Here is a 15,679-nt window from a genome sequence, read left to right on the forward strand (position 1 = left end):
AAGATCATTTCTGCAGGATTTATATACTCGTCATTATAGTTTTTATGATAGATTTGACATTTAATTCAAAGTATTGCAGGAAAAACTTTAATAATGTTGTCTATACATATATTATTATCTTAAGCTTTATGACATCATGGAGCTTAGTTAAGCTTTTCATACTATTGCAAAATGCTGTTACCACCACATACACTTTTATTAAATATTAGCAATGATAATTCTCTTTTAGTGAAATGAAGCTCGAATTAAATTGCTGAGCAGTTCTCTAGGACTTCAGCATATGAAAATGGAAAGTTAAGAGAGTACAATAAATCTAAAGTGACTGAGTAGGAAAAGGTAGAAGAATACAGGGAAATGTAATGGAGAAAAGGGAGTACAGTAGGAGGAAAAAATATATAGATTTTCCCGTGGAGACATAATTTCCTTTATCACTATCTCTATTACAAATGATTCTTTTTTTCAGTTTTCTTCTCTAGTGTTAAAAGTCATCTCAGAAGTGTCACAAATGTGGATAACTCTGAAGACTAAGGTGTGCTGAGAAAGAAAATGTAAGTTATTATGGATTCCAGGATGGTATGGATATGGAACTGCATGCGATCTAACTTTGGTAGCTTAATGAGAAGTCAAAAAGTGGTTTCTGCATATATTCTCACTTAAAGCATTCACTAGGATATACATTTACGCTAAACTGTGTAATGCTTTAGAACAATACAATGTAATATTTTACACTGACTATTTTGGAGTTCCTTCAGAAAGCATGGAGTTAAGAATCCAGTGACATTTACTGAGATACAGTGTAGAGGACTGGTCCTTAGAAAGCACAAAATTATAGCACTAGCCTCCGAGATTATCCGTTACACTAAAATTATAACTTGTGCCACAAAGCTGTGATGTGAGATGTGCAGGAATTCGAGTAAAACCTCTGGTTCTCAGAATAAACAGAGATGAAAACTTGAAAAGCCTTTTCACCACCACCTACTTCATCTCTGGGAGTAAAGACAGGCCCAAAGAGGTCTTTTAGCTCACATGGGGTATATGGCTTAACATGTACCAGGAATTTGACCACATCTCTGTTTCTTCTAATGGCACTAGCTGGTGATTTTAGGTGGCGTCCTCGCTGGGCACACCTCACGCTTGCCTTCAGTCTGATGCAGCCAGGCAGCAGAAAACTGTGAGGAGCAAACTATAGGGAAGGAACAGTGGAGAGCAGACCCAGGATTTTACTTCAGCACTGGTAACAATGTCAGCTAATCCAGAGGGATAGTTTCCCTTTTCATCAGCTGGGAAGGACAAGCTGGAATCAAATAACTATTGTGACACAGGTGAGAGAGATCTATTGAAATGAGTTAGTTGCTATTACTGTGACAGCAAAGGGCTATTCCTTCAGGAAATTTTCTTATGTTATGCCCCTAATATAAACTGCTAGAAATCCTAGGCAATCAAGCTTCATTGCTCTTTCAATTTTTGCTCCTTCAGGCAGCATTAATTTTAAGACCTTTTATAACACAATTCTTATACTATTTCTGGGAAGATGACAAAGCTATTCTGAGTGGTTTTTGTTTTGTTATTCCCTGAAAGCAGCAGCCTAGAAAAGAAGGTGAATGCTGATGCAAAGTGGTATTATGTGTAACAGAGGAACTATCCTCTAACTTGCAGATTTAAGACTTGGTTTTAGTTCTACTGAAGAGAGAAATAAAATACGTTTTCCCATTCTGCTTAGAACTTGAATATGAGTGTTGGAGCAACAAGAACTTTTACAGAAAAAAATGTTAGTATAATCTTTATGGAAGATCCCTACTAAACTTACTATGCTTTCTCCAAACCACCCTATACATTTTGAAAAAAGATATATGCTGGTTGTATAAATCTATAGGGCAAACAAAACCATAGCAGAGCAGAAACCATTCTGTTAATAAATGCTATCGTTTAACTGATTTTTATAGAGGAATATCTATTTCTATTGATTGGAGGTTTCATTTACCTTTGTAAAATCTTAAATGTCTTGTGAAAGCAGATGAACCATTGTTCAGAAAGATACATGAATATCTAACTGTTTTGGGGTTTTACAAAATACCTCAAGGATTTCTATTACCAAATGTAAAATTTCACATTCTTTCTGTTTTAACAGTTCTGAATTTCTAACTGCTGAATGGTTTTACTTTTACAGCTACTTTGTGGATAACTTAGCCTACGCTTAGTCTAGTATAAAAAGCCTAAATGCACCTAACAAATAGGCAATGTAATTGGCCTAAAAATTAAAATACAGCAGATGCACACCAGCTGTCTTCTTGGCATGTGATGCTAGACTACTCCAAGGACTTGTCAAAGCAACTGACTACTCTGGAGCAAATTAAAGAACAGAGAGAAGAGATTTGGAAATTTCTTTCTGAGTTTAGAGCTGAAGAAGTAAGAACTTTTCAATAATATCAGTTACTACATGAATTAAGAAGTAATGATCAAAATGTAGTGAATTTGCTGAAGAATAATGAATGATAGAAATAATTAATGCTCCAGTGAGGCCCATTCATTCAAAGTGAATGTAAAAAGTAAAAATGAAAGTAAAAATGACAGTAAAAATGAAAGTAAAACAAACAAAGTTTAAATTCTCTGACACACACTTATTTTCTTATTTTCTGCTTTGGGTGCAAATGATTATTCACAAATAAACAAGTCAGAGTTTTTATCCACTTCCCAGTTATCAAAACAAGCAATGCAGAAAACAGAGGAAAAGTAAAACCCTCCCATGTGAGTATTCTCTGTTGAAAAATGGATCAAACTCCAGTGAATTACTGCTTTTCTCACACAGATGGGCAAGGGGTGAATTGAGAGAAGCTGAAAAAAACAGTATTGTACATCTCTACACTGATGATATAAGTGGTCATATAAGTGGAGTAATCATCTGGTACAAGGCAATAATAGATCACTTCAATTACTCCTGAGGTATATGGTACTCCTTATTTAAGTCTAGAATGAAAGTGACAGTTTACCTTGGTGTAATTTGAACTCTTCTGATATCATCAATGTTCTTTCATCTTCTTGTCACTGTAAAAAGATTTGGAAGAAATAAGAAACATCTTAAGTTTGTAGTTTTAAATATGTTCATATTTTTCTCTTCTGGCCAAAATTCATTCAAAGCAAAATAAAAGTGCTGTCAGCTTGGGATGAGATTCTTTCTTTAAAACTTTAACATTCCTGTTTCCATACTCTGTAGGATTTTTTAATGTAATTTTATTAATATTATTGTTACCGTTATTATTCTTTTCTGGCAGTATCCAGATCATGTAAAAAGGAAAACAATGTTAAGGTTATTTTACAGAAGTGGGAAGCTTTTGTCTTTTTAAGTGAAACGGAAACTAGATGCTTTCATTTATAAATTCTTTTTCTGAGAAATGGTTATAAATGGTATTAACTCTTGCTGTGAAGCATATTAAAGTTAGGTTTTCATTTACACTCTTCATACTCTTTTCAACTTTAATTTTCTGAATGTAATGTATTGTATGCTGACAGTCACATGATTTCTTTATTTACGTCTAAGATGTGTTGTAGACTTAAGGTGACATTGAAACTTCAGAAAATGTTTGATTGAAAGATTCTGACAGAAAATACAAACTGCTGTAATTCTTTCGTAAGAACTTGTTCATTTTGGTATAATTCTGATAGAAAACTCTTTTCTATTTAGTTTTGGCTAGGCTATTAACCCTGTCTCTTAGCTTTTTGTCTGCTTGGCAGGTAGGATGTCAATAATCTAGCACTTTATAGTTCATATATAACAGAAGGGGCTTTAGAGAAGAAATGGTGGAATGGGTGATTGTGCAGCCCTGTAACCATACCTTGTGATCTAATGATCTTGTGATTACTTCTCCTCCTGCTCTTAAAAACATCATACACACGACCTGGACTATCCTCCCAAGACAAAATGTAAGATTTCAAGTTACTTGTATAAAGGCTGCTTGTACTTGATCAAGTTTTCATTTTTCTTACCAGCTTGCCAGGTGTTTTTTCCCCATCTCTCTGAGCAGTGAGGTAGCTAGTAAGTCACCCTGCCCCACCATTCTGGGATTTTGAGTAGCAAGAGAATCCATAGGAAAGCTCTAAGCAACATTCGAATTACCCTACCTTTAAACTTGCACCTTTCTATGCTGTATAAAGAAATGCAATTGTTTTTTTCTTTTTTTGAAAACAAACAGTGCATTTCTTACAAAGCAGATGCTTAAATTTCCCATCAGACCAGTTTCTGATAAGTACTTTGGATACTGGATAAATGTTTATTGATTGATTATATTCTTTTTTAATATGAAATATGATGATAAAAACAGAAATAGTTCATTCATTACACATATACAAATATACACATATAAACATACATGTATATGCAAGTAACTAGAGATTGGCATAAAACTCTACAAAAGTGAACTAATTTTGATATTATTTTCCTAAAATCATCATCAGTCAATGGCTGAATCATCTCTGTTAATGATTAAAAGATTTTATTCTTACAGTGTGGGACTAATCTTCCTTTATAAAATGGGAAGCTAAGGAAAATGACTGGCTAAAATAATACATTTTCACTTTATGTGGAGCTCAGGCAGCAATTTGGCAGCCTAATTCCACAAGTATAGGAGTAAAAATTGAGTTTTCACAGCCTAGGAAATTGTCGTAAATCATATTAGTTATGATAACTTTCCTGAAGCAAACTGTCAGGGCAACCTAATAGAATTTACCTTAACCAAAAAGGAATGGTGGCTATACTAATTTTGCATGGTCAGACACACACCATTGGCTAAAGCATGTATGTAAGCAGTTAGATTGGCAGTTATGTAGAGAATTATTTATTTTTTAACCTGGTAGTGTATCTAGTCTCAACACAGTGATTCACAGATATCCCATGTCATCACTCAGGCAACAAAAGTTTAACAGGTGGCAATTTTATTTACCTCTATTTACCCAAGGAGTAAAACTATGTGCAAAGGAACTTCTTCACAGTGAGAGTGACGGAGCACTGGAACAGGCTGCACAGAGAGGTTGTGGATTGTCCTTCTCTGGAGAAGTTCCAGACCCGCCTGGATGCGTACCTGTGCAGCCTGCTGTTGGGAGCCTGCTCTGCAGGGGGGTTGGACTCGAGGATCGCTAGAGGTCCCTTCCAACCCCCACAATTCTGTGATTCTGTGATTATACACATAATACTTTATTATACTTTTTACTGTTCATTACTTTCTATTTTGTACGTTCAGAATTATTTTCCTTTTATATGAGCTCAAGAATCTAGCTTTCTTAAAAAAAAAAAAAAAAGTAGGATTCACATGTTAAAAAACCTTATGTGCAAGTCCTTTCAGGATCCAGCTCTAGTACACATGTTCAAATTATGCCCAATCCACAGCGAGAGCACCGGAGTTACCCCAAAGAGCAACATGAACACCTCAGTTCAAAAATACACTGCTAGAATATCATCTTTTATGATGATAGACTAGGAATTCCTCAGGACATAGGGTGACAAGTTCAAAACCATATTTTCCACTTCACAGGGCTGTTCCTTCAGGTAGGGTCACCATTCATTCTTCCTTTTCTGAACTGAGAATCTTTGCAGCTTTAGAGCAAGCAGCTGGGAGCCTGGCTTTATAGATTGTTTGTTGGAAAGTTACATTTACAAAAAAGACAGGTGATACACTTTGTATTCCTGGGTTTCTTTAGGCAGCTATTTCAGCACAGGGAACAAGATGCAGAACCCAAATTCTGTCCTGTGGCTAAACTGTTTTTTCAGGTTTAAATACTGGAACACTAATGGAAATATCAAATATATTTTTTTACCTGATATAGTTTTGATATATTTAGCTCAACTCCCCCTTTCTTTTCTCTTGATGGAATCAAGATTTTTTTTTCTTATTTCTCAGAGACAGGCAATAACCTGATCCTTTTTGCATCACTTCTTCGTAATATGTTGAGTTTCAATAGGCATCATATTCAGACCAAGCCAGTAACTTCTGCTTCTGAAATAACTTGTTAGAAATTGTGCTTAAAGAGTTGTTCAAAAACTGGATTTTAGCTCAAGTGTCTGTAGGTCTTTAAAATGAAAAGTATGTAAAGAAAATATGTTTGTGTCATACATCCATGAACAAGTAGAGAAATACATCTAAAACAAATGTGACGTCCCCCCTCTCTTCACTCTCCTTACAACTCCTTACTCTCCTTGTTTTCTGTACTAATTTCTCACAACTGTTATCTGATTTTGCTGACTTATGTAAATATACCCAAGCATCTGAGTATTTATATGAGCTAATGTCAGAAAAATGGATATTTTTCATTGAATTTATTCAGTACACAAATTTAGAAGCCCTTTAGAAATCCATATCCTCACATTCATTTCCCAAGATAGAGCATATGAAAAAGACAGAAATTCCATGGTCTTGTTTTTGAGTTTCACTTTAGTAAGGGAAAAATAGTCTTCTGCATACATTACTTCAGTGGTTTTGGCCTGTGTGACTTTTGGTTCTTCAGTGTCAAGAGATCAGTGACTGACTGTATTCAGTATGTACTCCAGTGGTTTTAAAAGTTAACTCAAATCCTTAATAGAACTTTCTAGGGTACTATGACAAAAAAATCTAGAAGTTAACTGAATGCAAGTTCATGAAAAATATTGATTTGTAACTTTAGCGTATTTGTCTTCTTCCCTTTTTTCAAATCAGCATATAATTTCTGCTAAAGTACTTAAAAATATTTACTTTTATTCATCTTATTTCTTTAGAACTGCTGAAAAAGCTCAAAGAAAGATTTAAATCTCAAAATTACACCTCTTCAATCATTCTTCATCTTGCAATACCACCATTTGCCTGTTTGCTTGTAATGTCAATCAATTCTTTGCCAGGAGATTTTTAATAGAGTTTATGCTTTTCTTGGGAATTTTGTTGTCATTGGTATAAAGATCTGAAACACTAAGCTGCATCAGTTTTTCCCCCAAGTTTATACTATATTGAACAAGCCTGATTTAAATATATTTGAGTAAAACCCACCCATATATAGCCCTTAACTATTAGTTGACTAATAGTATTTTAAATAGTGATGACAGAAAGAGAACTGAAGAACATTTCACTAAGTCTATATAAAATGGCAACAGGAGCTAAAGAATTAACAGTTATGCACTGAAGAACTTAGTGGCTTTCACTAGTGATTCAGTTCATCAGTTTGATTAAGTTAAATGTTAAGCAAGCTACTTCTTGCTAATATAAACGGAGAAAGTTACAGCTGTAAATACAAGGGCAGCCACGCTACAGACAACATTCAAAATATCTCACAGTAGTTGCTGCAGTGCACTTAAAAGGTTGATTTTTCCTTTCTTCCTCTGATAGAATAATAGAATTAACTAGGTTGGAAAAGACCTATAAGATCATCCAGTCTGACCATCCACCTACCACCAATAACCCCACTAAACCATGTCCCTTAACACAACATCTAAACGTTTCTTGAACACCTCCAGGGACGGTGACTCAACCACCTCCCTGGGCAGCCCGTTCCAGCGCCTGACCACTCTTTCAGAAAAGTAGTATTTCCTAATGTCCAGCCTAAGTCTCCCCTGGTGCAACTTGAGGCCATTCCCCCTCGTCCTGTCACTAGTTATTAAGAGAGAAGAGGCCGACCCCCAGCTCACTACAACCTCCCTTCAGGTAGTTATAGAGAGCGATAAGGTCCCCCCTAAGCCTCCTCTTCTCCAGACTGAACAATCCCAGCTCCCTCAGCCGCTCCACATAAGGCCTGTGCTCCAGACCCCTCACCAGCTTTGTCGCCCTCCTCTGAACACGCTCCAGGGCCTCAATGTCTTTTTTGCAGTGAGGGGCCCAAAACTGGACACAGTACTCAAGGTGCAGCCTCACTAGGGCTGAGTACAGAGGGACAATGACTTCCCTACTCCTACTGGCAACACTATTTCTGATACAAGCCAGGATGCCATTGGCCTTCTTGGCCACCTGGGCACACTGCTGGCTCATGCTCAGCTGAGTGTCAACCAATACCCCCAGGTCCGTTTCTTCCACACAACCTTCCAGCCACTCTGCCCCAAGCCTGTAGTCTTGCCTGGGGTTGTTGTGGCCAAAGTGCAGGACCCAATGATAAACCCTGACAAACTAATAAGAACAGTATATAGTATCCAAGAACTTTAATGTTCTACATTAGATGTACACTTCCTTGTAGCACAAACAATATAGGTACTTTTATCAGTAGATAAAAGAGTGGGAAAGCATTTAATGTTACCCCAACTCATTGATGTTATACATAGAAATACCTCAGCAGACACACCCTTTCCATAGAAGCAAGGAGCAACAGTCATTTTTTTGTCATCTTCTAGCTCTTCAGCTAGACTTTATGCTGTTTTTCTTTTGCTCCTTCATTCTTTTGTCTGTTTCCTCTATGTTTTCTTTTCTCTCCAACGGAGACTTATTCTACTTAGAGTCCTCAGAAAGAACATACAGGAATAACTGGCCAATGAATATTTCACAGTGTTGTATTCTGTCCAGTCAAGAGCTTCCTATAGAGCAGGGTTGCTGAGGAAACAAGAGCATCATCTTGAAAGTGAACAGATTTTCAGAACGAAGTGCAAGGTTTTTTTGTTTGTTAGTTTTGTTGTTGCTTGTTTTATTTCTTTTTTGTTGCTTCTGTTAGTGAAATATTAGAAATGAAGTTAAATTATTGCTCCAACAAACATTTTGAGATACTCAAAAAAAGCCCAATAATGTCTAGTACTCTCTCGCTCTAAAAAGTGCTCACCTTTCTTTACATCAAACAATCTAAAGCTTGAGGCTTTCATGTTCTGGATGTTTCCTTTGTTCAGGCTGAACGAATGTTATGAGATTTTTATATATTTGATTTATGTAAAATAAAATAGATTCACCTGGAATCTACATCTTGTATATATTACAATCAAAATATGTAGCAGTTTAAACAGTAATTGAATTACAGCCATCAAGATCTGGACTAAGGAGGAGAAGCATTTTCTGACTACTAGTTACAACATAATGCACTGTAATAAACAAAAATTAGTGTATAAGTATCTTTGTGCTTGAATATTCTAGGACATCTGTCAGGGTAAGCACATGTTCAGCATCCAAAGCTTCTCACAGCTGGTTTCAGAACAAAAAAATGAGGGCTACCTGCAGGGTGGTCTGTTCCCTACATGTTTGGAAAGGCCTGAAGTTTAACTGAACAAGTAAGCATGTCTCTAGGCTAAATGTAAATAAGTTTGCAAATACTGTGAAAGGACAAAACAGTATGCACATTCCTCAGGAAATTTAACCCAGTGGAAACACTGAAAACTTCTTCTCTGTCTGCACAGATAAAAGCAAAAACATTTTGTGTCTTATGCCTTATTCTTTTCTAAGTGTGTGATAGAGTGCTGCATGTTGTGAACCAAACTAATGTGCAATTTCATCTATTTACTTCAGTATTTAATGCCTTCCAAATGGCTAGGTATGTGCACTGGTTTCTGTGATATACTGTGTAAGTCTGGCCAAGGCTGGGATTTGCAGCACCTAATCCTAACAATCTCGTAGTGCTGGTGTGAATCAAACACACTGGGGTAGATGCCCTTGCTACAGGATGGCAGGAGTTAACAGCCTGCAATTTCCATTGCAAGGAAAAGGCAGATAAGTATACATTTTCCTGACTGGATTCTAGACTAGATGAAAAGCATGCCAGTAATTTATTTTATTCTTTATTCCTATATAGGCTGTGAATCTAATGCATGGTAGTCCCATCAGGCACATGGCCACAAAACTGAAGATATTCTAGAGTTGAGGTTTCTGTTTTATTCTCTACATACAGATATGGGGAATGGTGATTCTGTAATCAGACTCATGGAAATTTTGGTCTCTTCTGATAGACAATAGCCTGTATGCTATATATTTCCAATAAGGATACCAATATGCTGTACATCACCAATAATTGTAGTGTGAAATGCTTCTGAATAGCAAATATCCCCCCTATCATCATTTATGTACTCATAAGCTTTGAAATTTCTTCTGTGTGATATAACTTGTCTGGTAAACCACAGACTGTGCTCATTAAGATTGTACATTTTAAGGAGAAGGTCCCCTGATCCTCAGCTCGGAAGTCTAGACAGAGCCTTGAATTCAGAAGGCAGGAAACATTTCACAGCTTTATTGTCCAGGTAGGGGTTTGGTTATTTCAAAGGAGAGAGAGGTAACTGCAATAAAGCCAATATTAATTCATGAAAAACTTAATGGCCCAACAATAATAAAGAAAATCGAGAAAAATGAATAAGCACTAAATAACGAAAAAATATAGCAAAAAAAGGCATAAAAAAGGAAAGTAAAGGAAGATTACATATGCGATGAAAAAATGAAGCTGAGTTACTTTTTTTTTTTATTGCCCAGTTTCTGGGAAAAAAAATGTAGTGCAATTAAATTGTTGGCTTGCCTCATTGTTTTTCTTGGGAGTCAAATATCTTTTCTTGGTTGTTTTGTCATTGCTGTTGTTAAAGTAGTAAACTCAGACTAAGAGTATTCTTTAATTAAAAAAAGAATCAGTAATTTTCAAAGTCCTTAGTAATGATTGAAAATATCACTGGAATTTAATGAAACTCCCTTTCAGTGTGGGAACAATAATCTGTATTTTATAACAAATAAAACTGCTACAATGATCCTTACTTGTGTAAATAAATAAAATTTCAATGAGTATGCACTTGCATTTTAGAGTATATATGTATAAATTAATATTATGATAGAATAACTCACCAAAAACAGATGAATTATGTATTAATGTTATGGTTCATGAGTTTCTACAGGCAAAATCTCTTAGTAATTGGCAAAATGTGAAGAAGACTGCTTTCATTTCCCAGAGCTGTTAGAGGGCCTGAAATAAGATCTTTCAGTGCTCACAATAAATAAACTCAGTGATTTTTTCTGAAAAAAAAAAAAAAAGAAAAATAGTTTTTGCTTTTGAATGAGCAATTCCCTTTAGTATTCCAGAAATTCCAGGAGAGACATAGACTTGTTGGAGTGCATCAGAAGAGGGCCAGAAAAATGATCCAAGGGATGAAACACCTCTTATGAGAACAGGCTGAAAGAGCTGGGGCTGTTCAGCCTGGAGAAGAAAAGGCTCTGAGGTGTCCTGATATCGGCCTTTCAGTATCTAAAAGGGGGCTGTAAGAAAGAAGAGGACAGACTCTTTAGCAGGATCTGTAGTGTCAGGACAAGGGGAAATGGCTTCAAACTAAAAGAAGGAAGATTTAGACTGGGTATAAGGAAAACTTTTTTTATAATAAGGGTAGTGAAGCAGTGGAACAGGATGCCCAGAGTGGCAATGGATGCCCCATCCCTGGAGACATTCAAGGCCAGGCTGGACAGGGCTCTGAGCAACCTGGTCTAGCTGTGGATGTCCCAGTTCATTGTAGGGGATTTGGATTAGATGGGTTTGAAAGGTCCTTTTCAACTAAAATGATTCTATGATAACTCAGAGTGACCTGGAGGCTGTAAAGGCAGTTACTCATAATGTTACTCATTGCTGAAGATTTATTAAAAATAATTTATCCAAGATATACAAAGGTAGGTTCTCACTTCTGAGTGAGTACACCTAGACTGGCTCTGCAGTGTTGATGAAATAATGAAACTGTTCTAAGTTTTATATAATGGATATAAATATGCACCTATATGCACATATTTGTGTGTATATACACACACAGACACGCAAACCTTATGTATACAAAAAGTGGAGGAAAGAAAGAGTTCCAGGGGCTCCAGTTCTGAACATTGTTTGTTATTTAAAAAAACCTATAAAAATGAAGCACTATATAGAAAAGACGATATTATCTGTACGATAAAATATAATTCACACTGAATGCTTGCTTAGGCTTGCTTCTAAAAGACTAAAATAGTCACAATCTATATTCTATTTTTCCATGAAGTCTATTTATTTTCATATTAGCCTTTCAAATAAAAGTAAAATATCAGAAATATCTCCTTAAAAAAAGAGATTTCTTGTAGAATACTTCAAAAATAAAAGTATGCATTTCAGGCGGCAAATGCAATTTCTTTGTTTTTTGGGGTTTTTCTTGTACTTATACCAAATAATACAGCACAACATGTCTCATGTTCTTTAAAGCAAATATTGTCTAGAAATCCAAGCAAAGATTCACATTTGGTGGATTTTACAGGATGAAGTTTCTCAGACACTGAAGTTTTATTTCTCACACATTCTTGTATAGGATCTTGGCATTAACAGATGAGCTCCTCTTGGAGATCTTGTGTACGCTGCTTATCTCACAGAACCTTTGCATGTATAACTCACTAAATATGTCTTTTTTTTTTTAGGTATAACTGTTCAAATACATCATATGCTTCAGTGTAAAAAATACGGCCATTAGAGGTATTTCAAGCACTAGACTGAATTTTTTCCCATGGTTTCAAAAATATATGTGTGTATATAGATTAATATATACTCCTGATTTCCATTTTCTCCATATGTCTATCTGATTCCTTGAAACTCTTCATTTTTATTTACATGAAGACACCAGTTAAAAGAGAATTAGTAGGAGCTCAGCACCTTACAATAGTACTGAGTGGACTGAAGTTACGGACATCTGTCCACTTTACTTATTAAAGCGTACAAGTTACATGTAAGGGACCTATTGACTATCTGCTATGACATCAGTTCTGGAAGGTTATGTACATTATGCTCCTCACACTATGGAGAAAGCTCTCTGTTTTTGTGCTGAAGGTTACTGTGTGCTCAGCAGTGATGGCTGGCTTAATACCTAGTTGTTACTGAACTTCTTTTGCCTATGCTCCAGTGTATTAGCACAGAGTGAAATCAATAACTTTTTTGCTTAACATTGGCTCATAAACTACAGAAATCCAGGAACTGACTCTGACCTCCAGAGGTCCCTTCTTGCATAAGCTATTTTTCTCTGTTAAGGATCTGTAAGTCTTCCTGAAACTTTCTTTTTTGGTCTACAGAGACACAGACTACGTAATGCAGGATGCTTCCCAGATACATACAAAAATAAATAGTTTTGTTTTAAACTTATTTCCAGGGTAACAAAAGAGTAGCTAACTGCATGATGAGTGAAATCAAATTTGTTCTGCCTCAACATGAGCTGTCATTGTAATTGAAATCAGTAATGTAGTCAAATAGAGAGTTGGAAGCATACTAGTAAATAGAGTAATGCATATGCTTCAGTGCTGATGCATCAAATGCAGTAACAAACTTTTAAACCAATAAAACTAAAAAAGGCAAATATGGAGTACCGCTGCAACTGAGCTGCCTTTGAATCATGGACTTTTGCTAACTTTGGTCTAAAATATAGCACTTGTCATCTTATCCATGCTTATGACAGCCTCAGCAGCATTTAAGATGAATAAACAGCTTTTGCAACAAAACAGATTTCAGTATGACAGGGATAATAAATATATAAATCAACTAGAAGGATGCCTGTGGGTGAGTCAGTTTCATGACTCTAACTTAAAAAATCATATTTGTTAGCAAGAAGACTTTCAAAAAAAGTTTTAAGCATGTCCTGCCTACTATGATCTGTCCCTTCAGTGTGTTGATAGATCTGTCTTTGAACAAAGCAAGACGTTAAGCTTGAAACAGCAATATATGTCAGCCTTGCACTTTGAAAGGCAGAAGATATGATTCTTATTGTCATAATGATTGGAGGTGTAAAAGTCCTTATCTCTGAGCTATATTATGCTGCTTTTGATAGCCACCAAGACTCCATGTCCTACAGAGAAAGAACTACACAAGCATTTTATTAATGAAGTTTTTCTGATGAAAAAACCTTCTCCCAGCTCATCAGCACTACAGGAAAGTATATTGTTGAATCATTTCCTGTGTTTGTGGAAGGAACAGGGTGCCAGCTACTTGAATGGTGTGTGAATACCACACAGTAGACACTGTGCAGAGTGAAGATTGACCCAAAAGAGTTTCAAATAAATGTGGATGCCAATTAAATGTGAGAAGGAGAATTATATAAGAGGCTGAATAAACTTATGAGTAGCCAGCATATATAATTTTCCATGGTTTTAATTGCAAAATATTTCTATATGTTAGAGGAAATGAATAAAATGAGTGGAAAAGTTGTGAGAAGGAAGGGGAGCAGCAAGGCTAGGACATGAAAAAGAGCTAGTCAGGGAATTGCATCATTTATGATAGAAAAAAAAGGCAAAAAGAAGCCCAAAAACATAGACTTGATGTTTTAGTTATATTTATTATGTTATTTGACCAATTCAGGGAAAGGAATTAAGAGGAAGTCGCTGGAGCTAGCCACCAGTCAGCTGAAACTGTAGGAATATGTCTGATAACACTGACATCCTATTTTTCCTCATAAGCCTTCTCCCTTGTTCTTCTTTCATGCCTGGGACAAGTTTCCTCCTTGGCTGAGGCTGCAGAAGTTATATTTTAGTAAACTACAAATCCAACTTTATTTAGGAAAAAATCCACGACTTCCACTTTTCCAGTTATCCTTGTCTTTCTAATGTCTCTTGCTACATGTTAGAAGACAGCAGGGACAGACTCCTAACTATTAGAATTGCCCCGTGTTTTGGGCAGAAGTTCCCAGATGAGATAGTACAAGGATATTTGTGCTGTAAACAAAAATATTTAAGAACAATTCTAAACAATGCAGAAGTTCAGTCAAAAGAGGCATTCCAGTCATGTAGCACAGCAATGTTGACATAACAAAACCCACAGATCTTGAAAAATACTAATTTTTTCATTAAAACAGCAGAAAATCCAAATAAAGAGTTTCAAACTGTGGCTTTGTCTTCTATTAAAAATGTATAACAAGCAACTTGCAAAACCAGCATGAAACATAATTATGGAATTTCTTTGCTGTTCCTGTTTCTATATACATTTCTTCCAGCACTGAAGGAAAGAATCCAGGTTTTCTTACAACATGTGAATGTTCCTGACCTTTCTCACTGACACTTCTGGATACTACATTCTTACATTTCCAAAGTTGACATTGTTGGTATTGAGGTCTTTGACAAATCTTCAGTTTACTCCACTGGAGAAAAATGATAAAGACGAGAAATGTCAGATATTTGATTGATTACACAGGAATCCTTTTCCTCTGTATGTTTTTCTTCTGTATTTTCTTTTTTCTCTCCTGTCAGGCTCTCTAAGTATCTATCCTAGGCAGCAGCAGTAACAGAAGCAGCACCAATGGGCAAGATGCAAGTGTATTTACCACAATGGTACCTCAGTTACTTTACTGCAATTGGTATTCCTCCTAGAGTGTACCCAACATACACCTTTGCTCACCAAGACAGTGATTCTGAAGACTATCTTCAGGCATTTGAAATGCAAATTGATTTTCTTTTTAATTTGTATTAATTATTTTCATCCAACACTGATCCATTCACTAAAAAAAAGGTAGGATACTGAATTACTTAATACTTAATGGAATTACTTAATACTTAACTTGATGGAGTGATGGCATCGGTGGATGGCAGAAGGGCAATTGTTGTCATCTACCTCGACTTCTGCAAAGCCTTTGACATGGCCCTTCACCACATCCTTCTCTCTAAATTGGAGAGGTATGGATTTGAAGGATGGACTGTTCAGTGGATTAAGAATTGGTTGGCTGGTCGCAGCCAAAGGGTTGTGATCAATGGTTCTATGTCAGGATGGAGGCCATTCATGAGTGGTGTCCCCCAAGGCTCAGTCTTGGGACTGG

The sequence above is a fragment of the Numida meleagris genome, chromosome 4 (genome assembly GCF_002078875.1).
Source record: "Numida meleagris isolate 19003 breed g44 Domestic line chromosome 4, NumMel1.0, whole genome shotgun sequence".
Taxonomy (NCBI): Eukaryota; Metazoa; Chordata; class Aves; order Galliformes; family Numididae; genus Numida; species Numida meleagris.